The sequence below is a fragment of the Phragmites australis genome, chromosome 8 (assembly GCF_958298935.1).
Source record: "Phragmites australis chromosome 8, lpPhrAust1.1, whole genome shotgun sequence".
Lineage (NCBI taxonomy): Eukaryota > Viridiplantae > Streptophyta > Magnoliopsida > Poales > Poaceae > Phragmites > Phragmites australis.
The window spans coordinates 14,945,823-14,973,563 of NC_084928.1; the positions used below are offsets into that span (position 1 = coordinate 14,945,823).

The 27,741-nt window shown below is 48.2% G+C and overlaps 2 non-coding genes across 2 annotated transcripts; both read right to left on the bottom strand.

The window, feature by feature from the left end:
• Nucleotides 1–22,499: 22,499 nt before the first annotated feature.
• Nucleotides 22,500–22,587, bottom strand: LOC133927887 (small nucleolar RNA Z266). The gene has a single exon (XR_009911382.1). It is a non-coding gene; the product is annotated as a small nucleolar RNA Z266 (small nucleolar RNA).
• Nucleotides 22,588–22,930: 343 nt separating this feature from the next.
• LOC133927886 (small nucleolar RNA Z266) lies at nucleotides 22,931–23,018 on the bottom strand. The gene has a single exon (XR_009911381.1). It is a non-coding gene; the product is annotated as a small nucleolar RNA Z266 (small nucleolar RNA).
• Nucleotides 23,019–27,741: the final 4,723 nt, after the last annotated feature.

Genomic DNA, 27,741 nt, shown 5'->3' on the forward strand with positions numbered 1-27,741 from the left:
TCGTGCTGGAGTATTAGAGCGGCGTCCACTAGCCTAGACATTTAATACCGGTCACTTCCTTCAGGCGAAGTACGACTGGTTTTTCCCTTCTGACAGATTTTTTCTGAGGCCTGATGACTCGCCCAGTAACCTCCGGGAAGCCGACCCGGGCAGCGGGAGGCCGAAGCCTTGGGGATCGGGCCTTCAGGAGGCTGAGTTTCGGAAGACCGGGGTTTCGGAAGGGGAGGCTTCGGTGAAGCCTTGGAGACCAAACCTTCAGGAGGCGGGGTTCCGGAAGGCCGAGGCTTCGGAAGGCGGAAACAGGCTCAGCCTTTGGGAGGCTGAGCTAACTTAGCCAAGGGGCCGTTGGAGGTCCTTTATAACGACCCCCAACAGTAGCCCCTTGTGAGGGCGGCCAGCGGAGTGGTCGGGTCCGTGGTTCCTTTGGAGTAGGGCCCCCAACGGTCCCTGGCTTGTGGCTGATGGCTCATGTTTCTAGAATCGCTTGGCTTACCCGGGATGATTTGACCTGGGTGACGGAACGACATGTTGGATGGCGTTGGCGACAGGGGGCATTGAATGTGTCTTGGGGGGAGGTGTAGTCCTTCCCTATCTGGCGGAGCGTGCGACGCGTGTCATCTTGTCATTGGGGGGGGGGGGGGGCAAGGGAGTCGGTTTCGCTCCCCCATGATTTCGGCCTGGCAGGCGAAAGGACGGTGTGTGCGCCTGCCACCTGGAGGGGGCAAGTTGCTCCCTATTTGTAGCAGGAGGGGGATTGCCCAGAGCAACCCTTTTGTCGTCTCCTCATTTTCATCTGCCTTTGTCTTCGGCGCCTCTTGCCTTGCGTGAGTTGTTTCTTGATCTCTACTCCCCTCTGTCTCGTAGTTCAGCGCCTTTCGCCATCCTCTTGCGGTTCATATGGCTGACCTGAGTACCCCGAGTGAAGCTGAAACTCGGGTGGTGGGGGAGATGGATGGAGTAGCAGTGACAGGGGACCCTCAAGTGTCATCGGCTTCCCTGTTGCTGATGGGGTCGCCGCCGTGAGTGGAGCTCTGGCGTGCCAGCAAAAGCCACTCCTGGCAAACCACCGCGCTGGGATTGTCTATCATCGGTGATGAGGACCTCAACTAGATGGTTAGGGAGGGTAAGATCCCCTCCCGAGCCGTCGCTCGGCCTTCGCTTGGTGAGGAGGTACCGAAGCCTCTGGCCCATGAGGTCGTGGTGTTTGATGCCTTCTTCGAGGCGGTCCTGGGTTTTCCTTCGGTGTCGTTGCTTCAAGAGGTGCTCCGCCACTTCTACGTGGAGCTCCCGCAACTCCACGCCAACGTCATTGCCTGCCTGGCCACCTTTGAGTGGGCCATGCGGGCGGAGGGGTGTGAAGGGAGGGTGGATTTCTTCGTGGCCCTCGACTTTGCCAGGTGCCAGCCGAAGTTGATCAAGGTCGAGGGGACAAAGTTGCCCCTCAGTTTTAGGAGTATCAACTTCCAGATACGGCCGTAGTATCACGATGCCTTCCCGGCGAAGGCCATCAACGACCGGTGGTATACCGGCTGGTTGCAGTGGTGGTTTTACTACAATGTCGGCCCGACATCGCCCCTCCGCTCCATGAACTGGGATATCGCGTATGTTCCGGAGCTGGAGACGGGGATTACGGACGACCAGTTCGCCTCACGGCTAGCCCTTCTCCGGAGGGTGGCCGAGAAGATGAGCATGCGTGACCTCGTGGAGGAGTTCACCATGTTGCGTGTCCGGCCCCTCCAAATGGGCTGGAACTGCGTTTTTGAGCAAGGTGCGGAAGAGTGGCCAAAGGTGTATTTCGGTCCGCCCGTCAGTGGTGGTGAGTTCCGTTTGTAGTTGGGTTCTCGATATGCCGATGTGAGCTGTCTTTTTTCTTTCAGAGAGCTGCCTCCCGCTGGAGCGCGCGGCAGAGATCGTGGAGGTGATCCTGGGCCCACCTACTATTACAGAGCGGGAGCGGTACAATCGTGTCTGCTTTTACCTTGGCATGGGGCTCTGGCATGGCGGGATCCTCCAGAGCCTAGGGCTGCTGATAAACGAACGTGTGCGGGCCCCCCATCTGTACGAGGACACTCCAGGCCCGGCGGCCTTTAGCATCCAGAGGCTGGCATACTGGTTCGATGTCCGAGTCATCGGAGGCGCCCCTAGTTCACAAGAAGCGCCTGTGGCGGGTTGGGAGTGTGACCGATCAGTCTGGAGGCGAGGGCCAGGGTGGCGGCGATGACCGGGGGAAGGACCGGGCCTCCCCGGATATTGTGGGTCATGTCCAGAGCCAATGGCGAGGCATGACCTCCGTGGATTTTGACTTCCGTCTTGTTGACTCAGATGCTGAGGATGCTACGGTCCTCTTGTAAGAGGTTCGGGGGAACCATGTGTGTTTTGCTTTGTTAGTCATACCCTTTTGATCGTGCGCTGGGATCTTAATTTGTATTTCCTTTTTTGTAGCGACCTTTGAGGTGGATGCGACCTTGACAACACCCCTCGGGGCCTCGGAGGCCCAGCGGAGATCACAGACTCCTCCAGAGGGTTCTCTGAGGGCCGTCTTGGGGGACTGGCTTCGTTCTTGCAGGGCCTGGAGTCAGCTGGTGTTCCACCCACTGCGGCTGGTGCCCAAGGCGCCGTGCCCTCCGTCGAGAGTCCCTTCGAAGCGGTTGAGGGGGGCCTTGGCCTTGGGATCCTGACCCTAGAGGACTTCGTGTTGCGCCCGAAGGCGTCAAGGGCTTTCGCTGTGGCCTCCTCTCTGCTTCGAAGTGGGGAGGTCAAGCGAGCGTTAGCCCAGCGTCCCCTGGAGAAGTTGGAGGCACGATTGGCGGCGGTAGCCCTTCAGGTTGGTAGTGTTAGTTATGATCACTGGGTCCGGTGTTGGGTCCTGGGTAGCTTTTCTTGTCTTTATCCATCTTTTTGTGGTGCTTTGTAGCAAGTAATTTTGATGAGGGCACTGGGAGATGGCGGACGCCAGGCTTTGGAAGAGGCCTGAAAACGGGCGGTGTCCACGGAGGGCCGTCTTCATGAGAAGATGGTGCTTTGTGAGCGTGCGGAGGATGAGGTGCGAAAGGCTGCCGAAGACCTCCGAGAGGCGAAGGGGGTTGCCGATGCGGTCAACGCAACCCATGTGTCCGTCGAGAGTGACGTTGACACCCTTCGAGAGGTGGTGGTAAATATGCGGCGAGAGCTGGAGGAGGTTCGGCATCGGAGGGGGCACTGCATTCGGAGTGCCAGCAGTTAACGGCCCTAGCGTCGGAGGTGTCCAGGATTACCTCTCATTCCTTGAGCGGCCTAGGGGTTCCGTGCCCACCACTACCCTTTGACTCGGAGGCGTCGGTCATGCCGCTCTTTTGGCTTCGGTTTGCCGCGAAGGTTATGGTTAGGGCCGCAGAGGCCTATGCGAGGTCCAATGCTCGTGTGGCTGCTGCACTTTAGCTGACCCTGCTGCACCAGACGGGGGTTGGTCCTTTCGAAGCACTTGAGCGGCAGGTGCCGAACTCCATGGTTGAGGCCTTCCAGCCAGAGGCACCTCCGGTGGAGATTGGCGCAGCCTTGGAGAGCTTCCATTGTAGCGTATGGGTGAAGCATGGCCGGAGCGTGACGTTGCGCTTTATGGCCGGTCAGGGGACTCCGGGTGCCTCGGGGGGCCTTCGCCCGAGTTCTTCGTTGGGAGGCCTGGTGCTTCACTCGGAGTCTACGAGCGCTTCGCGGCCCTTTGGGGGAGCTTTGTCTGGCGTTGTTGCCCCTCCGGTGGCAAGCGTGGATGCCCCAGAGGTGTAGCTCTATTGCGGCTATCTTTGTTTTCCTTTCTTTCCCAGGGAGGGGGGCTGAGTTCTAGTATGTTGACCGCCTCCTTCTGCTTTATGTATATAATCTCTCCTTTGTTTGATGGAAACCGCGCCTGTCTTCCTGTGTTTTACCTGTGTTGTTTCTAGGACGTTTGAGCCTTTGAGTTTTAACCGGAGTCTGCTCTGTGTGTATAGGTACGGCGGCCCGAGGCTGCAGGAGGCCTCATCTGTACCTTGGATAGTGCCTCTAGGGAGGGATCAAGTGCGTCTGGTGCGTTGGGGGCTACTCCGTTCGTTCATCAATGGAGTTGCTTTGTTATGCCCCGTGATTCTGATGGGCGTGTTGACCCACAGGTGGCTGCCAACGTTTTGGTTAAGGTCGAGCCAGAGGATCCCCCAGTGTCCTCTCCAGATGTATGCTTTACCGCAAGAGATGACTGGTGTGTGGCCCGAACAGCCCGGAAGGTTGCCGACTCACCCTTCTTATGGCACTTCGTCCTTCCCTGGGGTTCTGACGGAAGGGTGCCTTCGGAAATTCTCGAGTCTATCTTGGGTGAGGTGAAGGTGGAGGAGGCACAGGCCGCAAAGGCCTCGTCGGCGGGGCAGGGGGGAAGAGCTGGACTTCTCAGCCTTTGACTCGTGTCCGGGAGGCGTGACGGTTGGTCACCCTCGTCTTCCCGTAGTGGTACAAGGGGGCGTAGTAGGCTAGCTAGTTTGCTGGGCATAGATTTGATGTACAACGGTTAACTGTATGAAAAGACTTTTGTATGTTCTTTTGCCTCTCCCTTTTTTTATGATTGATCGCGCCGACGTTTCACCTGTACCCCTTGTCCCAGCCCCTTTGCATCATGTGGTTGTCTGGCAGCCATGGGGTGAGAGACTTCGAGGGGCATCAGAAGGGTCGGGTGAGAGACTGAGCTTTCTTGGGGTTTTATCCCCTCGCCATGCCTAGGGCGACCTGGCCTTAGAAATGACCGGGGGGGGGGGGGGGTGTTATGCCTGTCCTGTATGAAGGCACTTTGCTGGAGCGGTCTTTGCCTTTCTGACATTTTAGGTTTGCTAGGCCCAAATGATGACAGACGGAATGCCTGCCCAGCATGGAGACTTTTGTCTTCAAGATGCTGGAGCAGTCTTTGCCTATCCGTCACGTAGGTTAGCTACACCTTAAAATGGCGGATGGAATGCCTGTCCAGCATGGAGGCTTATGTCTTCAAGGTGTTGGAGCGGTCTTTGCCTATCTGCCATATAGGTTAGCGAGACCTTAAAGATGGCGGATGGAATGCCTGTCCAGCGCGGGGGCTTATGCCTTCAAGATGCTGGAGCGGTATTTGCCTATCTGCCATGTAGGTTAGCGAGACCTTAAAGATGGCGAACGGAATGCCTGTCCAGCACGGAAGCTTATGTCTTCAAGATGCTGGAGCGGTCTTTACCTATCCACCACGTAGGTTGGCGAGACCTTAAAGATGGCGGATGGAATGCCTGTCCAGCACGGAGGCTTATGCCTTTAAGATGCTGGGTTTTTTTTTTGGTATTAAGGTTGAGGTTCTTTATACATAATGCTTGTGGAGGGTCTCTGCGTTCCAACTGTGTTCGAGGGGGGGTCCCCTCTGTATTGGCTAGTCAGTAGGAGCTGGGTCTGTTAGACTTGAGGACCAGGTATGGACCTTCGAAATTGTTGCGTAGCTTTCCCGGGGCTAGGGCGCATTGAAGCACGAGTTCGCCGGGTTTGAAGTTTCGCGGCGCAACCCTTGGATCGTACCAAAAGCCTTAGTTTTCTTAATGTAGTGATCTAGGTTCTGAATGGCGTGGAGCCGCATGCCTTCGGTAAGGTCGAGGGAGAGATCCCTTTCTCCGTCAGTTTGTGGGAGTTGTACCCTGAGTGAGTAGGCCTTGACCTCGGTGGGGGTCATGGCTTCATCTCCGTATATGAGGCGGAAGGGCGTGACTCGGTGGCCCGCGTGACAGTGGTGCAGAGGGACCATAAAACCTTGGGTAATTCGTCGACCCATAAGCCTTGAGCTAAGCCGATGAGGCATCGATTTAGATCAGAGAGGATGTTGCCGTTGGCCCTTTCGACAGCTCCGTTGGATTGAGGGTGTCAAACTGCTGTGAAGCATAATTTGATGCCGAGGTCGTCGGTGAACTATCTAAAAGGCCCGTTGTCGAATTGTGTGCCGTTGTCCAGCGTGAGCTATCGTGGGACACTGAGTGGCAGATTATGTTCTTACAGAAGAATTTCTGGACAATTTTTGATGTGATCACAGTGAGGGGTTCCACCTCGACCCATTTGGAAAAATATTCCATTACGACCACTGCGTACTGGAGGTTTCCTTTGGCGTGGGGAAATGGACCGATGAGGTCCATACCCCAACGAGCCAGGGGCCAGACAGGGGCGATTGGTTGCAAAGGAGTTGGAGGTCAGTGGCTTCGTCGTCCCATCCATTGGCATCCTTGGAAGGTACGGACGAGTTCTTCCGTGTAGGACATGATCGTAGGCCAATGGAGCCCCTGGCGAAGTGCCTTACTGGGTAGAGCACGAGGCGCCAGATGACCGCCACATAGGCCTTCGTGTATTTCCTTGAGGAGGGTGGCTCCTTGTTTAGTAATGCATCGAAGGAAGGGAGCGCAGACACCTGTCTTGTAAAGGGCGTTATTTAGAGGTGGCAGCCCCTGGCACGATGTTGGGTGCGGTGGAGTGCAATTGGGTCGTTCGGTTCTACTGTTCTCTCAGGAACGATAGGAGGGGGCCCTCCAGTCCACAGTTTGGATGGGGAGGATGGTGACGGCTGTCTCGTCAAGGGTTCTGGTAGTTGGCTGGTGCAGGGTCTCGAGGAAGGTGCATATTGGTGGGTTTTTGCCCGTGGTTGCAGCTTTTGCTAAGGCGTCTGCCTGATTGTTGTCCGCCCGTGGTATGCTTCGTATGGATACACCGTGGAAGTGTGCCTTGACTAAGCAAATGGCCTCGAGGTACGTTACAATGTCTAGATGGCGGACTTGGAAGTCCTTGTTGACGTGATCGGCGACGATCTGAGAGTCGGTTCGGATGATGACTTTAGCTGCTCCTAAGGCTCAAGCCTTTCAGAGGCCTAGGAGGATGGCTTCGTATTCGGCTATGTTGTTGGTCATCTTGAAATCTAGGCAAGCGGCGTATTGGACCTGCTGGCCTGTGGGGGAGATGAGGACCGTGCCAGCTTCGGTGCCCGTGGAGGAGTATGCTCCATCGGTGTAGATGGTCCAGATGTCTTGGGTGGGCGTAGTGTTGGGTTCGGTTGTTGCCGGGGTCCATTCGGCGATGAAGTCTGCCAAGATTTGGGATTTTATGGTGGTGTGGGCTACAAACCTTATGACGAAGGGGGATAACTCTACCACTCACTTGCCGATGCGTCCCGTTGCCTCCCAGTTGTGAAACATGTCTCCTAGCGGGTACGAGGTTGGGACAGTGATGTCGTAGGCAAGGAAGTAGTGCCAGAGCTTGCGCGAGGCCATTAGCAGGGCGTAGGCTATTTTTTTTGAGCTCAGTGTAACGTGTATTGGCCCCGGCTAAGGCCTCCGAGATGTAGTATACAACCCTTTGAGTAGGGCGACCGCCACTTTTTTTCTCTCGTACCAGGGCAACGCTGATGGCGGATGCGAAGACGGATAGGTACACGAGTAGTCCCTCACCTGGGAGGGGCATCGTGAGTGTTTTGAGTTGGGAAAGGTGCGCTTTTAGAACCTTGAATGCTGCTTGGCAGTTCGGTGTCCAGCTAAACGGCTCAAAGCCCCTTAGCGTTGTAAAGAAAGGGAGGTTGTGCTCAACGGATTTTGCGAGGAAGCGATTGAGGGCTGTGAGGTGGCCGGCCAGTTGCTGTACTTCTTTAGGATTGGCGGGAGGCGACATTTTTGCGATAGCACGAATCTTGCCCGGGTTGGCCTCGATGCCTCTTCGGGAGACAATATACCCTAGCATTTTTCCACCTCTAGCGCCAAATACGCATTTTTCTGGGTTTAGCTGTATGCCAGTGGCTCGGAGTCTCTTGAATGTTTCTTGTAGGTTGACAACGTGGGTGGCTTCTAGTTGGCTTTTTACCATGATATCATCTACGTAGGCCTCAACGTTGCAGCCCAACTGCTGTTGCGGCACATTGTGTACTAGGTGGGAGAACGTGGCCCCGGAGTTTTGAAGACCAAAGGGCATCCGGACATAGCAGTATACTCCGAAGGGGGTAATAAAGCTGGTCTTGTTTTCATCCTCCGTTGCCATCCACACTTGGTGGTATCCGGAGTAGGCGTCGAGGAAGCTTAGCATTTTGCAGCCGGTGGTAGAATCCACCAGCTAGTTGATGCGGGGGAGAGGGTATGGATCCCGGGGGTATACTTTGTTTAATGACGTGAATCGATGCACATACGCCATTTTCCGCTATGTTTTTTTGACTAGGACGGTGTTGGCGAGCCAATCGGAGTGGATAACCTCTCGGATAACACCAGCTTTTAGTAGCTTCTGGACTTCTTCTTTTACGGTTTCTGCCAGCTCTGGGGAGAGCTTGTGAAGCCCCTGGCGTATGGGCCTTGCCTTCGGGTCGACCAGGAGTGAGAGCTCGATAATGCTGCGGTCGACTTCTGGGACGTCCTGTGAGGACCATGCGAAGATGTCGAGGTTACTCCGTAAGACGGCAATATGTTGGGTTTGTTTGCCTGGAGGCGAGGTCTGCTCCTATTTGGAAGGTCCAGTCGGATTGGTCTTGGTGTATGGGACTAGTTTTATGTCCCCTTCTGGTTGTGGCCTCGGAGGGCAGCGGTGCCCGTGGTGCGCCGATGGAGGATCTTTTGAGTCCTCCCATGTCATAGTGTGGATATGGCGATAGGGGAGCAGACCAGGGTGCCCATACTCGATGCATCTAGCTAGGTCCTGGTCGCCGTGGATGGTTATTAGCCTCTGGGATCAGGGTATTTTTAGGCAGAGGTAATTGTGATGGGGTACATCTCAGAATCTGTTCAGGGTCCCCCATCCTAGGATGGCATTGTAGGCGTATGGCACGTCCACGATGTCGAAGGTGATAATCTCGGATTGTGATGCAGAGCCCTCGTTGAAGATGATCAGGAGTTCTATATGTCCTAGGGCATTGAGGGGGGCTCCATTGAATCCCTGGAGGGGTCTGCTGCTTGGTGAGAGCCGGCTTCGCGGAATTTGGAGCTAGTCGAAGGCCTGCATGAATAGGAGGTCTGCTGAGCTGCCTCCGCCGACCAGTATTCTTTGGACCTCGACTATGGTGATATTGGCTGAGAGGACTAGGGCATCGAAGTGGAAAATTTTACCCCTTTGGAGTCGTCGACGGTGAATGTTACGGGGGCGTCGGTCCAGTTGGGGGCTTGTCGGTGGATGCTAGTTGCTCCGATGTGGTGCACCCCGCGAGCGTAGTCTCGCCGCTGTCATTTTGAAGTGCCTCCGGAGCTCCCTTCGCCAGTAATGGCGAGGACGATCTGTTTGCCCCATGCTCCTTTGTTTGAAATTCCATAATCACGTGATTAAGCTTAATCATGCATCATTAGTGTCATAATTATTTTTTAGGTAAATTATTTTAGCGTACTAGAGCACTTTGTTTGAAATCAATTAGATGAGAGAAAGAAATTCGGGAGAGAAAAGAATTAAATTCACAGTTAAAATAGACCTCTTTCTCTCTAACATGTGGGACCCACCCGGCCCCACCATCTCTCCCTCCACTTGGGCAGCAGCCCCACCTGCTCCCTCACTCCCACTCTCGTGCCTCTCTCCTCTCCCAACCAGCCAAAGCAAGGGTGTGAGGAACCGTCCAAATAGTATTCTAATTAATCATCAGGAGGATCATTATTCATAATCACAACCTTGACGATTAACCAGAATACCATCCGGTAGTCCCGGCACGTGTTTTGTGCCCAGGATCGGAACACATGCCTTCCAACTCAAATATCACAACATAGTTTAATAGAGAGCAAATAATTAAACTGGATTACCATTATTAAACATGCAACTGCTTCCACAATTTACAACAAAAGAGGAACAACAACAACTATGCAGCGGAAGAAAAACCTATACAACAAAAGAGTATGGAGCCGTATGCCCTTAGGCTCCATACCAAAAGCGCCGGAGTTCGGAGTAGAAGGTGCTACTCCTACCCGCCACCCTGATCGGCAGGCACAAAGTAGCCGAACACAGCCTCTTCCTCGCTAACCTGCGAACCTGAAAGCAACTTAAGGGCAGCACCCCTTAGTACGAAGGTACTAGCAAGTCTTACACAGTATGAGTATATATATTCTCGACTCCAAGGATCATGCATTTAAAGCTGTAGCAAGGATTAAGACATGTTTAAGTTCATTAAGCGGTAAGCAACCTAGACTCTAGGTGTAAGCAACTGACTTAACCAACCACCGACTCAAACCCTGCCAACCAACTGATTAGAACAGATATATGAACAACAAGTGTATAAAAGCAAACCATTCCCACCAAAACACCAACCACATACCGACCAAACCACCCCAATCCAACCATGCCACAACCTACATCGAAACTCTACGACCAAAACATGGTCGCTCGGTGGAGATAAGCGATAGCGATGCTCATGACCGAGAGCGCGGCAGTTCGAACTGATTATACACCCTGCAGGGGGATACTCCTGGACCCACACGACACAGGGACCATACGGCTTGTGCCACCCGCTAAGATGCGCATAAGGGGGTACCCGTGACAACCTTTCCCAACCAGACCCAACCATGTGGATCAACCATAGCTCGGCACGGCGGTATTAGAACTACTCCCCGAGCAAACTAATACCGCTAAAAGCCCGGACTCAAAACAGACTCACACCGTCTATGACGAGGCCCACATGACCACGTCTGCGAAGGTAATCGGCTCGCCTACCATTATATTAGCATGTGGTGAGTAAGGTAAGTGCTAAAGCCGACTACACCGATGATCGGTGCTTAACCGGTGCAAGCGGTCTACGGTGTCCGGGTTCCCTTCCCGAACTGCCTGAGGACTCCTCGTGAGCAGATGACACCCCTAACACTGCCCACACCTCGTCTCAACTCACCACTCAACAACCGACACATCATCAACATAACCACAAATGTGAACAGGTAAAAAGCCCTAGGCTCACGACAACGGTGGATGCCGTCGTCGACTTCTACCGGAAAGCCTAAGTACCACTAAGCATAGCGAACTAAAATTAGACCGCAACGACACCACTAGGCTCCAATGGAATAACACATGACACGTGACCGAAATGGAAGAATGCATAGGCATAGGTTCTACCCAACTCGGAACCCGACACATGCAATGTATACATAAGCGTAGATAACATATTAGATTTTCAAGTAGACACGGTGCAATATGATAGATGCTTGCCTTGCTGCCCTAGCTGCTGCTCACAGCTACCCGAGTCACGATCACCACTGCGGGAACCTCCGGGGACAGACTCGTTCGCCTTGCTCGCCGGGTCGAAGTTCCCTGAGAGAATAACGCGTGCAATGCAATGAATGTTATGCAAAGAATGACGTTCATAGTCTGTGACAACAGTGCAAATCTTCAGGGCACGAGTTCTAAAGCACCGAAGATTTTCTTAAATGGGATTACTGTTAAACTTTTGAACACTTCTAGGATTAATTAAGCTTAACCCTATATAGAATTGTAACAACATCTAACATGTGGGTGATTACTTTTGCTCAACAGGGGGCATTAAAACAAGAATAACAAAATTGGATTCATCAATTTTGGAAATACCAAACTTTAACTATGAATTAGCAAAGCCTAGACATATTTCATAAATTCAATAATTCACAGCACACATTTCATGGCCACTGGTATTTTTAATGGACAGATCATGTTATAACAAAACCAACAAAATTGGTTTCATGAATTTTGGAGCTCTACACAATTTCCTATGCATTTTCAAGTTTTCAGCCGATTTATCAACTCAACAGATATTCATTTCGCAATTTCCGATTTTCTCTAATATTCAAATGGGCCCACACCTTTTTCTACCGGCACCGTCCCAGCCCCAGTTACTGACCGGTGGGGCCGGCTCCCTTGACCGAAGTCAAAATCGGCCATGGCAGCTGCGCGCGCGCAATTGGAGGACGGCCGGTGGCCCTTGCGGTGGCTGCCGGCGGCGAGCGGCAGCCTGCACGGCTCGGCCGAGGGCGAAAACGGCACTAGCGCGAGCACGCGGTCACGGTGGGGGCACACGTCGACGCCGGCGACGGCCGGAGCACGGCGAGCGGCGGCGAGGGGCAAAACAATACGTTCTACGGCGACGCAATAAGCCCGGCCGAGCACACCAATACGTTCTATGTGAGCGCGTAGAGCTAACGGCGCGCTTTCTGACCGACGAGCTCGATGGCGGCCCGACCGGCGGCGTGCGTGGGGAGGCGGCGGCGACTCAACCACCGCGAAACACCGCGCCGGCGACGGGATAGAAAGAAGACGGCGCGCGCATAAGGCGTACAGGAGTATGGGGAAGCTCATCGTGCAGCGGTTTAGGCTGGTGAGGCTGTAGAATAGCGGGGCGACGGAGGACGACGGAGCTCGGCTGCCGCCGTTGGGGAAGAAGGCGCGGGCTGCTCCAACCCGTGCGGGAAACGACCGGGGAAGGAGGGGAAACGGCGGAGGAGGGCCTTGGCGATCCCCCTCTGTGCTCTACCTTACTCGGGCTCGGCGGAAAACGCCGGCGGCGCGGTGATTTGGCCGGCGGCCAGTGCGTGTGCAACGCTGCTCTGCTCTGCGATGTGCTGGGCGACAGGAAGAGCAAGGGAGGGAGAGAGAGATATAAAGCAGAGGGCGAAGGAGGGGGATAAGGCCTGGGGCTGATCTTTTGGCCGACAATGTGGAGATGGCCACCGAAGTCAAGGATGACGGCGCCGCATTGCTCTGTGAGAGCGGAAGAAGGGGGAGCAGAGGCGGTGCCTGAACGAAAAGGATGACAGGTGAGGCCGTGAACAATGCTGGCAATGCAAAATATCCCCACCACTTTAGCCATCCATTTGAATGCCTTCCCAAAGTACAAATTTCTCTTGAAACTAAAACTCATAAGGAACCCATTTGAACTTGTTTGACTCAAAAAGCTTGCACCAATTTCAAATGAAAATTCTCCAAAGAGGCAAGCTTTTCTAACTTGTGTTGATTTTTATGCCTTGAAAACAATCCCCAAAAATTTGGGAAAATTCATTTATATTCTCCTCCTAGCATCTACTAATTTCTAAAATTGTCACCGGCCCTATGTTCCATAGAATTTTTAGGAGATGCTTCACAACGCATCAGTTAAACCCAGTTTAATTAAATTCGGTTTAATCCACACTGCAAGTCTATATGGCTCAAAACAAAAACAAATGATGCTCATTAGCACTTAATTACGTGTTTAGAAACTCTGGGCCGTGACAAAGGGAGCAAGAGCTCATTCTCCCTCTCACTCCCTCTCTCCTTTCTCCCTCAAATCCGCGCTCTAGGAGCCGAATCAAGGTATGCATGTGGTACCATTGCGATCACAAGCTCACAAGCATTCCATTTCTCCAATTTGTTTGCTCATTCCCGAAGGATTTGAGCCGATTTGGATGTCTTTTGGTGTTAGGGTTGAAAAGTGAAGAACACCGGAGTTCTTCAATTTCCCACCGTTTTCTCCTTCTCTCGGCAGTCCCCAACCTCAGCAAAGCACCTTGGGTAAGTCTTCTAGGCTTCCCATGGCTTGGATACGCATTTGGTTGGTTGAAATCCGAATTTGGAGTTAGGTGGTGAAGTTTGGGCATTTTTGGATGTTTTAGACCTAATTTGAGAAATTAGATGAATTTGAGTTAGGAATGGAGTTTCCAGGTTGTTAAATGAGTTCTAGAACCCTCGAACTAGCTCAAATATGTTCCCTTTTGGTTTGGAGAAGATCGCAATTCGTTTCGGGCATTTTTCCCCTCAAAACATTCCAGTTCTGGAGCTTCCCCGGAGTATCCGGCCTTCCTCGGAGTCTTCAGGTGAGGCCCAGCCGAAAATAACAGAGAGGGTGCTGCTGGAGAGTGTCCCGGAGTCTCCGGTATCCCGGAGTATCCAGCCTTTACCGGAGTATACGGGTGCACTGTTCATCAACATCTGCTGATAACTTGTAAAATCCATAATTAATTCATATGAATTCAAAAAATTATGAAACAAATTTTTTTGGTTTTAGAATAAACTACTATATCTATTAAAAATATCCCCAGCCATTAAATGCCTAATTAAAGTTTTGAGGCTAATTAATTAGGCTTAAGCTTCATTAATTCACTATTAATTCTTTACAAGTCCAAAATGGATGAAACCAATTTTGCTAGTCTTCGTATGACTTGTTCTAGCTAGAAAAAATGTTTTCCTACATTTTAAAGCATATTTTCATGGCATTTCATCATTTACACCTTGTGGCTTAGATTGTTGCATTTCATTTATGATTATCTTTGCACGCGTTATGTTTCTTAGAACATGCCGATCCATTGATCCCGGAGACCGAGGTCGATCCTGAGGCGCCACACCTTTGTGAACCAGTGCATCAAGGCAAGCAACTAACATATTTCACCCATGTCAAATTTGGAAGTATCAATTGATGAATATGCTTATGTATGTATGCATGTGTCGGGTACCCTTGGGTAGAACCTATGCCGATTGCATCTTTCTACCTTGGTCAATTGTTTAAGTAATTTCCTTATAGCCTAGAGATGGTGTTATGTCTAGGTACGAGTACGATATACATGCTTAGCAATGCTTAGATCTTTCGGTAGAAGTCGAATGACGGTGTTTTCTGTTGTTTGCGAGTATAGGGATTACTATTGATTACAAATACATGCTGTTGGTGAGGTGGTTGGTGAGTGATGAGTATGAGATGAGATGTGGGCGGTGTTAGGAGTGTCGTTTGCCTCAGTGGAAAATCCAGGGGGTAGGTCGGGAGAGCAAACCCGAGCACCATAGATTGCTTGCAATGTTTAAGGTCGTCCGTCGGTACCGCTAGCTTTACCACTTACCTCACTCACCACATGCCGATCTAATGGTAAGGCGAGTCAAATACTTCGCAGCTGTGGCTTTGTGGGTGTGAACATCGACGGTGTGAGCGGGCGGGCTTGTAAGCGGTACTAGTTTGCTCTGGGAGTAGTTCTAGTATCGCCGCGCCGAGCGATGCATGCCCCACACGATTGGGGCTGGTTGGGAAAGGTTGTCATGGGTACCCCCTTGTGTGCACTTTAGCGGGTGGCACAAGTCGTATGGTCCTCGTGTCTTCTGGGTTCAGGAGTATCCCCCTGCAGGGTGTATAAATAGTTCGAAGTGCCGCACTCTCGGTCATGAGCATGCTATTGTTTCATCCGTATCGGTCGTAGAGGTTCGTTGTGGATTTGTGGTTGTGGTATGGGCATGGTGGTTATGTGGGAGTGGTCAGAGTTGGTACTTGTTATACTGTTGATACACATGTTGATTACAATTACTTATGTTCAGTTGGTGATGCAGGGTAGTTTCATATATGTTGGTCAAGTTAGTTGCACACACATATGTCTAGGTTGCTTACCGCTTTAATTCACATAACCGCAATGTTTAATCCTTGCTACTAGCTAATGCATGATCTTGGAGTCGAGCTATGTATATGTGCTCTATATTGTGTAAGACTTGCGAGTACCTTCGTACTCAGGGTGCTGCCCTTAAGTTAATGCAGGTTCGCAGGTCGGCGAGAAAGAGGCGGTGTTCGGCTACTTTGTGCCTGCCGATCAGGGTGGCGGGCAGGAGTAGCACACTCTACTCCGAACTCAGTGTTTTGGTATGGAGCCTAAGGGCATGTGGCTCCATATCCTTTTGTTGTATAGTTTTCTTCCGCTGCGTAGATCTTTGGGTAGTTAGGAGTTGAGGGGTTTTTGTCTCCTCCTAGCTCGTTTTTGTTATAAATTGTTGGAATCAGTTGCATGCTTAATATTTGTAATATAAATGTTTATTACTTACTCTTTATTAAGATATGTTGTGATGTACTATGTTGGAGGTATGTGTTCCAATCCTTGGGCACAAAACACATGCCGGGACTACCAGAATGGTATTCGGGTTAATCGTCGAGGTTGGATTATGAATAATGATTCTCTTGATGATTAATTCAAATACTGTTTGGACGGTTACTCACAGCGTGGTATCAGAGCTTGGTTTAATTAAGTAGCCTAAACACAATTAGAACGTTGTTTAGTAAGTGTGTCAAATCCACTAAGCAACCAACTAAAGTTTACTTATACATTTTCCTGTCAATATGTATGAATCTGCTATATTATGCCCCTAAGTATAACTGCTTGTGAGTTTCGATGTTTGTTGCGGAGAGAAGTGCATGAGAAAGAAACGGAATCTAGGATCGAGCATAGCATCATTCTCATACTGCATTCATGCACGCATGATCCATATACATGTATTATGGGGGGGGGGGGGGCTAGTAAATGATATTCGACGAATGCTTTTAGGCTATGTTGGAATTTGACGTTTCCCTTTTTGTTTTGTCGGTACAGTATGGTGAGAACTCGTCGCGAGTCGGATGACCCCAAGGGCTCAAATGAGAATAACCCTCCCCCACCGCCAACAATGATGGAAGTGCTCATGCAGATTGAGTAGAACCGCCAGACTAATCAGGCACTTCTGGAGGCTCTCGTGCGCAACACGGCTCCTCATGGAGGGAGTGGAGCCAGGCGCTGAGATGATTTCTCAGATTTCCTGAGGACTCAGCCGCCAGTTTTCTCATAGGTTGAGGATCCTCTAGATGCGGACCACTGGCTCTGGATGATGGAGCAGAAGCTTGCTCTCCTCAGATGTGAGGACCATGAGAAGGCGCTCTTTGCCACCCATCAGCTTCAAGGCCCGTCAGGCGCGTGGTGGTCCAACTACTTGGCCATGCACCCTGCCAACCACCGGGTGTCTTGGGCGGAGTTCCGCCAGGCATTCCAGGATTTCCACATTTCGAAGGGCCTCATGGAGATCAAGAGGCGAGAGTTCATGGACCTCAAGCAAGGAGGCCGATCGGTGATGGAATACGTGAAGGTGTTCAATCACCTTGCACAGTACGCTCCTGATGAGGTCAACACTGATGAGCGGAAGCAATACCGCTTTGTCAATGGCCTCAACTCGAAGATGAAGGACCGGCTACCTGCACATGAGTTCACCGACTTCAACAAGTTGGTGAGCACGTCCCTCACGGTGGCGTTCAAGCTTAAGAACCACCAGGAGGAGAAGAAGTGCAAGAGGGGTTCCTCGCCTTCTGTGGGCGGGAGCTCGCAGTGCGCCTGCACAGAGAGTCTACCTCCACCATCTCGCATGCCAGCATCGGGTGCTCCGCGTCTGATGTGGCTCGTGTAGTGGCCGGCTTTCTCCGCTCCACAAGGACAGCCTCCACGACCAGCCGGTTCACAGAGAAGTGTGATCGGTGGCCCCGACGGCCCTTGTTACAACTGCGGCCGTGTCGGCCACCACACGAGGGATTGCCCGTATCCGAGGCCGGGAGCCGCGGTGATTGCTCCACGGCCACCACCAGCTCAGTCGGTGCCTCAGTCTTCTCAGGTGACCCACGCCCCCAAGTGTGGTCGAGCATGCCAGACCACCACCGAGGACGTTCAGGAGTCGGTACCCTAAAGGGGGCGAGCCGATCGCCAATTGCGGCCTGGCGTCGCACCGCCAGGGGTGTCAGGATAGGTACATCATGCTGGGGTGTCAGAGTGGCGTCCACTAGCCTAGGCATTTAATGCTGGTCACTTCCCTGCAGGCCAAGTACGACTGGTTCTTCCCTTCTGACAGATTTTTCCTGAAGCATGATGACTCACCCAGTAACCTCCGGGAAGCTGGCCCGGGCAGCGGGAGGCCGAAGCCTCGGGGACCAGGCCTTCAGGAGGCTGAGCTCTGGAACATCGGGGCTTCGGAAGGGGGAGGATTCTGGAGGCCAAAGCCTCAGAGACCGAACCTTCAGGAGGCGGGGCTCCGGAAGGCTGGGGCTTCGGAAGGCGGAAACAGGCTTAGCCTTTGGGAGGCTGAGCTAACTTAGCCAAGGGGCTGTCGGGAGTCCTTTATAACAACCCCTAACAGTTAGTATATCTGTGATATTTCATTTGGTTCAAATGCCACTACTACAAAAACCCTTGCTGGATCCAAAACACTTTTCACCATCAGATTTGGAGCCAACAGTAGGCAACAGACAGTGATAGTCCTCAACTATCATTGTCGGTCCCGGAAACCGATGGTGAAGTGGGTTATCACTGCCAGCCTAAGGCTTGAGCTGGGAGTGATATCTCGGTATCACTATCGACTGGTGGTTCCAACTGGTAGTGTTTTGCTCCTCTTCTCTCTCCTACATCTCTCTCCTCTCCATCCTCTCCTCTCTCTGTCTCTCTCCATCTCAATACATGCATACAATGAGACATATTTAATATAAATCAATAATAAAGACACCTTTATAAATACATAGTAATTCATGTCCTTCATTAATAAATAGTAATTCATGTTTTTCATTAATATGCAAATAAAGCTACTTAATCTGGCTTATATACGTTGTTAAGCCCCTTGGTAGACTTTCTTCTTATCGCATATTCTGTACTAGAAGGTATGGTGTTATCTAAAGGTTTGTTATGGATCGACGGCACAATAAGTTTATGAAACTCACCATTTGGGTTGATAACATGTTCGGTGAAGAGACTGACGATCTATTCTTGAATGACAAGTATTTTCGTAGGGAGTATCGCACTTGTGCGTTGTTTGAAGCGCTATGTTTGAAGAATTGAAAGAATTAGTCCTTGAAAATGTATAGAATTGAAAAGAATACATTGATGTGTAATTTCATATCTCAACATCATTAAACATGACAGTGTTTCCGTCTTCGCTGAATATGTGTATGAAAGTAAAAACACAGAACCAACAGAGATTGTTACCGGGTGGCTATCTCATACACTTCAAGAGGAAAGGATTCATTTTTGAATGAATTCAACATTTTTATTTAGTAGGAAATGCAAGACATGAATATTTCTTGCATACTGAAAAGTCTATTTTTACATCATACTGCTTCTTGTATGGACGATAGATAATACCATTTTTGCAGTATCTTGTGTACGTCCTATACGTGAATATGACTACCAATTAAACTTAGATGCAATCGATGAGAAGATTAAATGATCGAGTTTACATGTTTATCATGTTGACGAGGTCTTGGTATGTCTTCTTATCTCTCTTTTGTGAGTCCAAGACAATGATCTTACTCAAGTCTAGGTGGATGACAAGGAGGATCTAATGAAATTGCAGGAATATATCACTGCAGCAAATTAGTACTAGAATCAAGTTATCCATAAAAGGAGAACGCCTTGGCACGCAAAGACGTACTCAAAGCTATAGAGTAAGAGTACGAATGTCTTGTATTGGTGGTGAAGTAGATACTTCAATAAGTAGTCTTTAGTGAAGTATGGACTATCCCTTATAAGTTCCTCGTTGACAAGCCCAGGATCGTTGAATCCTAGTTTATTATCTAATTCTTATCTGCATACGCATATCTCCATTCTATGAAAGAGAGTCTACCTATTTGAAGGTACAAGATTATATAACATGAATTATATACATAAGTCACTTATAGAGTCAACGCTCTGACTATGACCACATCGAGGGTATCTTCCTTGTACATTTCATACAAGCACTCAAATGTCACCCAGAAATAGTTATCCCCATTGAGGAAATATTCATCTCTGTATCTTACAGGGAACGCCTCAAAGCCTTGCCTGAACCGCTCTAAGTACCATAGATATAATCGATGCATTTGAGTTGTAAGGATTGACAAAAGGTTTGCCCAACTCAAAAGACCATACAACATCCAACTTTGGGATTTTCGCTCCCACAACAAGTTATGCTAGTTCCTCCGCTGTTAATCTAAAAGTAGTCAGGAAGTCCCCAATACTTGAAGTATACTTAATGATTGGACTTAATTTGCTCTTGGCCTGCTTCTTGTTGAAGCATTCATAGTCAGTTAGTGGCTTACTTGAAGCCACCCTATCTGTTTAACTTTGGCTATATTCATGAAATTTTTTTTGCTATCTTCAGGAACAACATGCTTTGGTGGAGGTGCTGGAGGATGGAAATGAGCCGTTACACTGGCGTCCACAATCTTTTTGGTTTCCTCATGATTAAGTAAATAAACATCTTTGGGTTCCGCCAACTTCTTAGATGACACAGACTTCTTAGATGATGTCGTATTCTTGGATGCTGCGAAACTTGATCATGTTTTTTGAGATGATGGCTGGCTTCTTGATGGTACTGGCTTCTTGAGCGGTGGACTTCTTCGAGGCAATGGTTGAGAAGGTGGACTTCTTCTCGGAGATGGCTGAGGAGAGGGAGATCTACAAGGCGACGATGACCTGGTGTGTAGCAGAGAGTAGAGGTTCTCGGGAGCTATCGCTGGTGGAAACACTATGTAGGCCTTCTCCCACGTGATGAATGTGTGCGCATTCTCTCATATAGTGTTCGCTCCCTCCTCTGCTGGGTAGTCCACCTGAACATGACGGTAATGGTCAACTGTCTCATCTACTTTGACCACGGCGTAGCCCTCTAGTATTGAACGTTCATGCAAAAGTTCATGGGCGCTGTGGGGATAAGCCACACCAGATGCCACCTTGATGGTAATGTTCTTAGCATCAATGTGTAGTTCACATGGTGTCCATGTTGTGATGTGGTACATATGATAAGTGATGGAGTCAGCGCCCGCCACTCGGAACTCCCGTGGACGCATAACTACTCTGACAACCACTGGGGCTGGAGCACACAACATTAGGAGATGCTAACGGCTGTTCCTGTTCGTTCCCAATGGCACCCCGTTCATGCCTAATGGCTTCCTGTACCGCTTGTCTTATTTTTTCATCTGTCTGTTCTCACGTAGTAGTGCAAGTTCAAGCAATTCATCATCCTAGCTCGTTCTACCTCTCGTTCTGCATCTTGCTCTTCTTGGGATCTCTTTCTACTCTTGTAGTTGTCGATGACGGCTGAGAATCCATATTTACAACCCATCACACCAATGCCTTGTGTGCGACCACCGTGCTCATTGTTTCTCAGGGACAAGGTGGGCTCATCTCTATCCCTATCTAGCTTGAAAGATCCTTAAGTAGATTGCGCATGGGTGTTCGCAAGACTTTTTGTAAGAGTTTGTATCACTTCCTGGTCCTTAGAGGTTGTAAAGCATAAGCTTCCATCAGCCGAGTAAGAAGCACCCCTCCCACGAAGGAAGCTCGTTGATCATTCGCTCTAGCCCTTCATCTCAGACATGGTACCTCTCTCTTGCAATTCATCTAGCTCTTGTTGCCATTGCCGTTCTTTCCTCACGTACCAACGACTGCCAACTTTGTGGGTGTAAAGGTTCTTCTTCGAGTTAGCTTTGTTCACCTCACTCAACTTTTGTGCTTCTTTGATAACTTATACTCCTCAAAGGCTTGTCAATGATCTTCTAGTTACGACCATTTGCTGAAATCTGGTGTTGTACCTTTCTGCACATAGGTTCTATTCTATGTGCCATTCCAATTCTTAAATGAAAGGCCCATGATCATTAGCACCTTATGTTTAACTACTTTCATACCTATCTCTTTAGGGAACTCGAACTTCTGTAATATGACGGACCACAAGATGTCATTCTTGATTGAATCAGGGACCACGTGCGGATCATCTCATTCACCAGTCTACAATCTATAGCTGATGGGCACGTGATCCTTAACAGCTATCCCACAAACTGACTTGTACAGTCCTAGAACTTTCTCTGGTGTAGTTGGCTCCCCTGCTGGTGAGACATGTGTGATCACAAATCATCCCATAGGCATATTCGAGGGACCTCAGATACAATGCTGCTCTTGAGATTGCTCATTGTCTTGACCCTCCAGAGCATCAGACATATACACATAAGTGAAAAAAGTTTTGAAAATCTATACGATAATATGTACAACAGATGCATTCATGTACTTTTGAATTACCTCCTCGCCTCCACATGCATCTGTTTGGTCCAGATTGAGGTATTTGCTCAGACTACCTTCTTCAATGTTTGATGGTGGCACATCTCCTTCTGGCACCTGGGCCAGATCGGTGGTTGGTGGTGCCATCCTTTTCTGAGAGTTTTTGCATACGATGATGATGAGCGGTTGAGTATTCTACAGATAGAGAGCTGATGAAGAGGGAGATATACTTATTGCAAATGTAAGCAATACATCAGAATGCCAGAATACAATATTTGAGCAATAAAAATGGAAAGTTCAGGTTGAAATAAAAGAAGATATTCACTAAGACTATATCTCAGAATGCCAAAATACAATACTTGAACAACTTGAATAAAATATTCACTAAGACTATACCGCATCAGGTTATGAAGATAATTATATACGACTGCAAGCTTAATTTGGATAGTGAAAAGACGTACAAGGTGCATGTGTAATACCCATACCAGTCGAGCTCTGCATCCATATGCATGGTAAATAGTTATCTCCTTTCATCATTTGCTCATCTAACTTCTATAGGGGAAGGAATCACATACATGACCAAATTGATTTTCATTGCGACCATGAAAAGTGTCTCATGTCACTCCAGTTAACACACAAGTTCAATAATATCCCCATTTACATGAAAAATACTTGTGATCATCTTAAAATACAATAGGATCGGTGCATTTCATTTGCATATGCACCCTACATTGTAATGTTGTTCTTCTAGTTAAGAGCGAAACAAACACCAGAACTTTTGTAGTGATAAAATGTTTAGTAGAAAGGTAGATCAGATAGAAAATATGCCTCAAAAGTTAAGCTCATAGGGTGTCTTCGCACATTAATTGATTCATCATTCCTGCCAACCAACCTTGCAGTCAAAGCACAAGTATACAAGAATTGGGAAAAAACCACAAAATACCTAAAATAGCCGGTAGTGGTAACATTCAACAAATAGGCACTGGAACCAAGTATTTTAATAGAATAACAGAGAACCTGTGCAGAGTAAAAGACTACTCAAATGAAAATATGACTTGAGTTTAGGCACTCCCGGTAAGTGCCAACAGACAATGATACCACTCGCAAGTGAAATCCACTTGCTGGTTTGACACATAAGGTTACTTCATGGTTTATGAATCTAGCTTTTCTACCACTCGTGCCAAGTGCCAATAGAAAAATATAACACTCACAAGCTTATAAGTTAATCAACGGATTGGCAGGTCAGACAAAAATTGATGCCTTAAAAATTAAGCTCATAAGGTGTTCGCACATCTAATTGATTCATCACTCCTGCCAACCCACTAAAGAGAAATATAACAAAAATTGTGAAATTTAATATTAGATGCAATGGAATGCTCCACCCGTGAAAATCAATTGCTGGAGTGGATGAGGCTCATGACAAAGTATAGATGGGTGTCTATCTCTGGACTCGTAGAGAAACCCAATGCCACGCATAAGTCATAGAGTTATGAACCATTTGACAATGGACAACCATTTGAAAAAAAAGATACACTGCAACTGCATATTGACAATGGACAACCACTTGAAAAAAAAGATACAACAATAGACACTGAGACAAAGAACACAAATATATCAGAAGAGATATAATTTATTACAACCGCTGCTGAAATTAAACATGGAAACAAGACTCACGAATAATACAGATATATCTGTGTAACAAATTAAATATGAAAACTTGACCCACGAATAGTACGGATATGTATTTATTCAGTGCAGCATCAACAGGAACAAAACTATCCGTGAATTGATAAAACAGTGACATAGGTGTTCTTTTTAAACATTTGCTCTCAGTTTTGATTACAATAGTTTGCCCGGGCTCACTTTTGCCTTGCTCCCTAACTGTTCAATAGCACATCATAAACCAGGTATAGCAACAAATTTCAGCTAGCTAAGACCTTGATGACAGCCCCTAATACATACACATAAGTGCGGCTGCTTTCCTTCAGTAAACAAAATAACAATGTTCAGAACTAAACTAAACCAATGATCAATCTACCATAGAGCTAGAACCAATTCCAGTGGAAAGACATAAATCAATTACAACCTATGAATTGATACTCGCATCAATATTGATAGCAGCAGCTAGTGCAAGTGTACTGGAGGAGCAGAAAGCTCCCTGCCAAAGATTGTAATTCACTGAACTAAATTAGACTTGGCCAAACAAAATACAGGAGAGCTACCATAGAATAGAGGTAAAACCAAGCCTCACTCAATAATCCCAGAGTTAACATCACCAAGGTCTAAGCTAGTGTACTAAAGCACAACCTAGTTTCAGTACGTGGTAAACATCATCGAGAATTTAACAAAATCAAAGCCACCAAGCTATCCAGATCACATCAGTAAGCATGTCAGACTGAAGCAAACCCTAGCTCACATCAGACCAAAGCAAAGCCACCTGCCAGACACTAAGACGGAGGGGGAGGAGATGGCGGCTTACCTCTATCTTATACATGAATCTATTGGGAAACGGGTAGGCTAGCTAACTTAAAACAAAATTTTTCTACTGCATTCACCCAGGAAATCATGCTAGTAGGAGATCATAGATCGGTACTGCTCGACGGGCAGTGCAGCGGAATAAGAGTTGGAGTAGACCGATCCAATGTCGTGCGTATCAAACTCCTCGAGTAGCTTCTCTATCAGATCCGCGACTAGCCCCGCGCGGGTGGGGCTGGTCACGTTATTCAACCAACTCGGAGCAGGTGGTCGTGCTCCTCGACCAACTCGTCACGGTTGGAACCCAGTCCCGAACACGTCGCGTTCAACTCATCGAGTAGATCAGTGCCACAATAGCAGTAGCGCCTTTATGGTCTCCACACGTACTGGGCAGAAACGTCGAGCCCCGATATGCTAGCACTGCACGCGCGGCTAGGGTTTTGGGAGATCGTGTGGAAGGCTGTGGCTAGGGTTTCGGAGTGGCTCAACCCAGCACGCCCTACCCACGCCTCTCCTTATATAGAGCTTGCTAATGGACTCCCACATTGGAAGCCCTTTAGGACTCCAACTTCTCATGGATCACAATCCAATCAAAACCCATATACAAATCCAATTCGCATGTTTTGTTCCAACCTATTAAGTTTGTGACCCGTTAGGTTCATGTACAAATGACTACGACTCGGAAACCCTTTCCAAACCGAAATCAATAGCAGTCCTTAGTAGGACATGTTGACTCCTGAGTGTACATAAAAGATCATATCGACCGAAACTTGATATACACATGCATTGATCCCTTTGACTCATGATACCAGTCAAGCTCAAGGCGAGATACGTGCCACCCTTGTGATAACTCGACCATTCACTCGATCAAGTAGTGGATTCATCATGATTAACTTTTTAATCATATTGGCATGGCCATACACTTTCTCAATCTAACTACCTCGAGGGGCCCAAAGATATCTCTCCTGTTATCAAGGAGGGGCAAATTCTATCTTGATTTCTCATACCCCACGACATGTTTCATGACAAACACGAAAGCTACCTTTGTGACTATCCAGTTATGGAATAGCGTTTGGCAGCCTCAAAGTATGCCACTACACATTCTGGGAATCAATGACGATCTCAGGTCTAAGGATCCTGCAGGTACACCATTTGAGATAACAAATAATGGCACATCATAAATAACAAGCCCAGCATTTTCTCAAGGTGGGTCTATCTAACATCATGTTCTCTAACTTAAATGTCCAGATTATTGACCTGGTATCTCTATACCTATGATACATGAAACGTGATCATCCATCAACACATGTGCTGGTCTTATGTATCATCACAATGATATGCAACCAGGGATTGACTAAGAATAACATCATGATATAAACAAAGAGTTCCATGAACAAGTCACATACTTGCCAATCAATGTAAACGATAGTTATTCTTGGAATAGCACATTATTCGGTAGTACATGAACATAAATGTGTGATAAAATCATCTCTATGATTGCCTCTAGGGCATATCATCTTTAATCTCCCACTTGCACTAGAGTCAATCATGTAAGTATCTAATACCCATAGTTCTGATGTGCACCTCATGCTTGGGCCACGGGAGTGGCTTTGTCAATAGATCAAAAATATTCAAATCTATGTGCACCTTGCATATCTTTGCATCACCTCAATCTAAAATCTCTCTAATAAGGTGATAGCACCGCAGTATGTGCTTGGACTTCTGATGCGATCTAGGTTCTTTGGCTTGCGCAATGGCTCTACTATTATCACAATAGAGATCCATTGGACTAGAAGCACTCGGCACCACACCTAACTTTTCCAACTCACTGCTCCGCCATTCAGGCAAAACACAAAACCAGATTGCGATCCTAAATCGTCCTTGTCAGTTTGGAAGCTAGCATCAGTGTAACCATTTAGAACGAGCTCTTCCTCACCTCCATAGACTAGGAACATATCCATAGTTCTTCTCAAGTACTTGAGGATATTCTTTACTGTTACCCAGTGAGCTTCACCCGGTTTAATTGGTATCTACTCATCAGTTAGAGCATAGGAGACATCTGGGTGTGTACAAAGCATGGCATACATGATGGACCCGATAGCAGAAGCATACAGGATCGCAGTCATCCTCTCGAGGTCATCAGTGGTCGAAGGACACAGACTCTTGCTGAGAGTGATACCATGTGACATTGGCAAGAAACCTTTTCAATACCTTATCGACATATGTACTCTGGTGTAATTCGATCAACCTTCTCGACCTATCTCTATAGATCTTTATGTCCAATATGTATGCTGCCTCTCCTAGTTCTTTCATTGAAAAACTCTTTTACAACGAAGATTTGACAGCATCAAGCATCAGAATATCATTTCCAATCAATAATATGTCATCTACAAGTGCGCTCCGACTAGCCTTTTTTAAACATAAGGCTCTTGTTCATTCTTGATGAAACCAAACCCTTTGACTACTTCATCAAAACGAAGATTCCAACTCTGAGAAGCTTGCTTCAGCCCATAAATGGACTTTTGCAGCTTGCATATCTTCCTAGCTTTTTTTGGATCGACAAAACCTTCAGGCTGTGTCATGTACACATCCTCACTTAGGTTTCCATGAAGGAAAGCCATTTTGACATCCATCTACTGTATCTTATAGTCATAATATGCGGCAATTACTAGGATGATCCGAATAGACTTTAGCATTGCGATGGGGGAAAATATTTCATCATAATCAACATCTTGAATCTACCTGAAACCTTTTGCCACCGATCGTGCCTTATAAATGTGAACATTTCCATCAATGTCTATCTTTTTCTTAAAAACCCATTTGCGCTCAACTGCTTTGACACCATCAGGTGGATCAACCAAGTTCCAAACTTGATTATCATGCATGGATTCTATCTTGGATCTCATGGCTCCAAGCCATCTCTCAGAGTCCAGTCCCACCACCGCTTCCGAGTAGTCTTAGGTTCATCATTGTCTAACAATAATATATCGCGCTGCTTTGTTGTTAGGAACATAAACCTCTCAGGTGCATGACTGATCCTTTCCGACCATCGTGGGGCTGGTGTCTCTATAATATGTTCTGTAACATCCAATTGTGGTTCAGTAGGATCTGAAACACTTTCTGATGGTTCTCGAATCTCTTCGATTTGCACTGTGCTCCCACTGATATTCCTTGAGAGAAACTCTTTCTCCAGAAAAACACCATTTTGGGCGACAAACACTTTGCCTTCTTCCTGATTATAAAAGTAATATCCTTTGGTTTCCCTAGGATACCCCACAAAGAAGCATTTATCTGATTTTGGAGTGAGCTTATCTGAGGTCAAACGTTTTACATAGGCCTCACAACCCCAGATCTTGAGGAAAGACAACCCGGGATGCTTCCCTGTCCATATCTCGTATGGTGTCTTCTCTACAGCTTTAGATGAAATCCTATTTAAAGTGAACGCAATAGTTTCTAGAGCGTATCCCCAGAAGAATAATGGAAGATCAGATTGGCTCATCATGGACCGTGTCTAACAAAGTCCGATTCCTTCATTCAACACTCCATTCCATTGAGGCGTCCCTGGTGG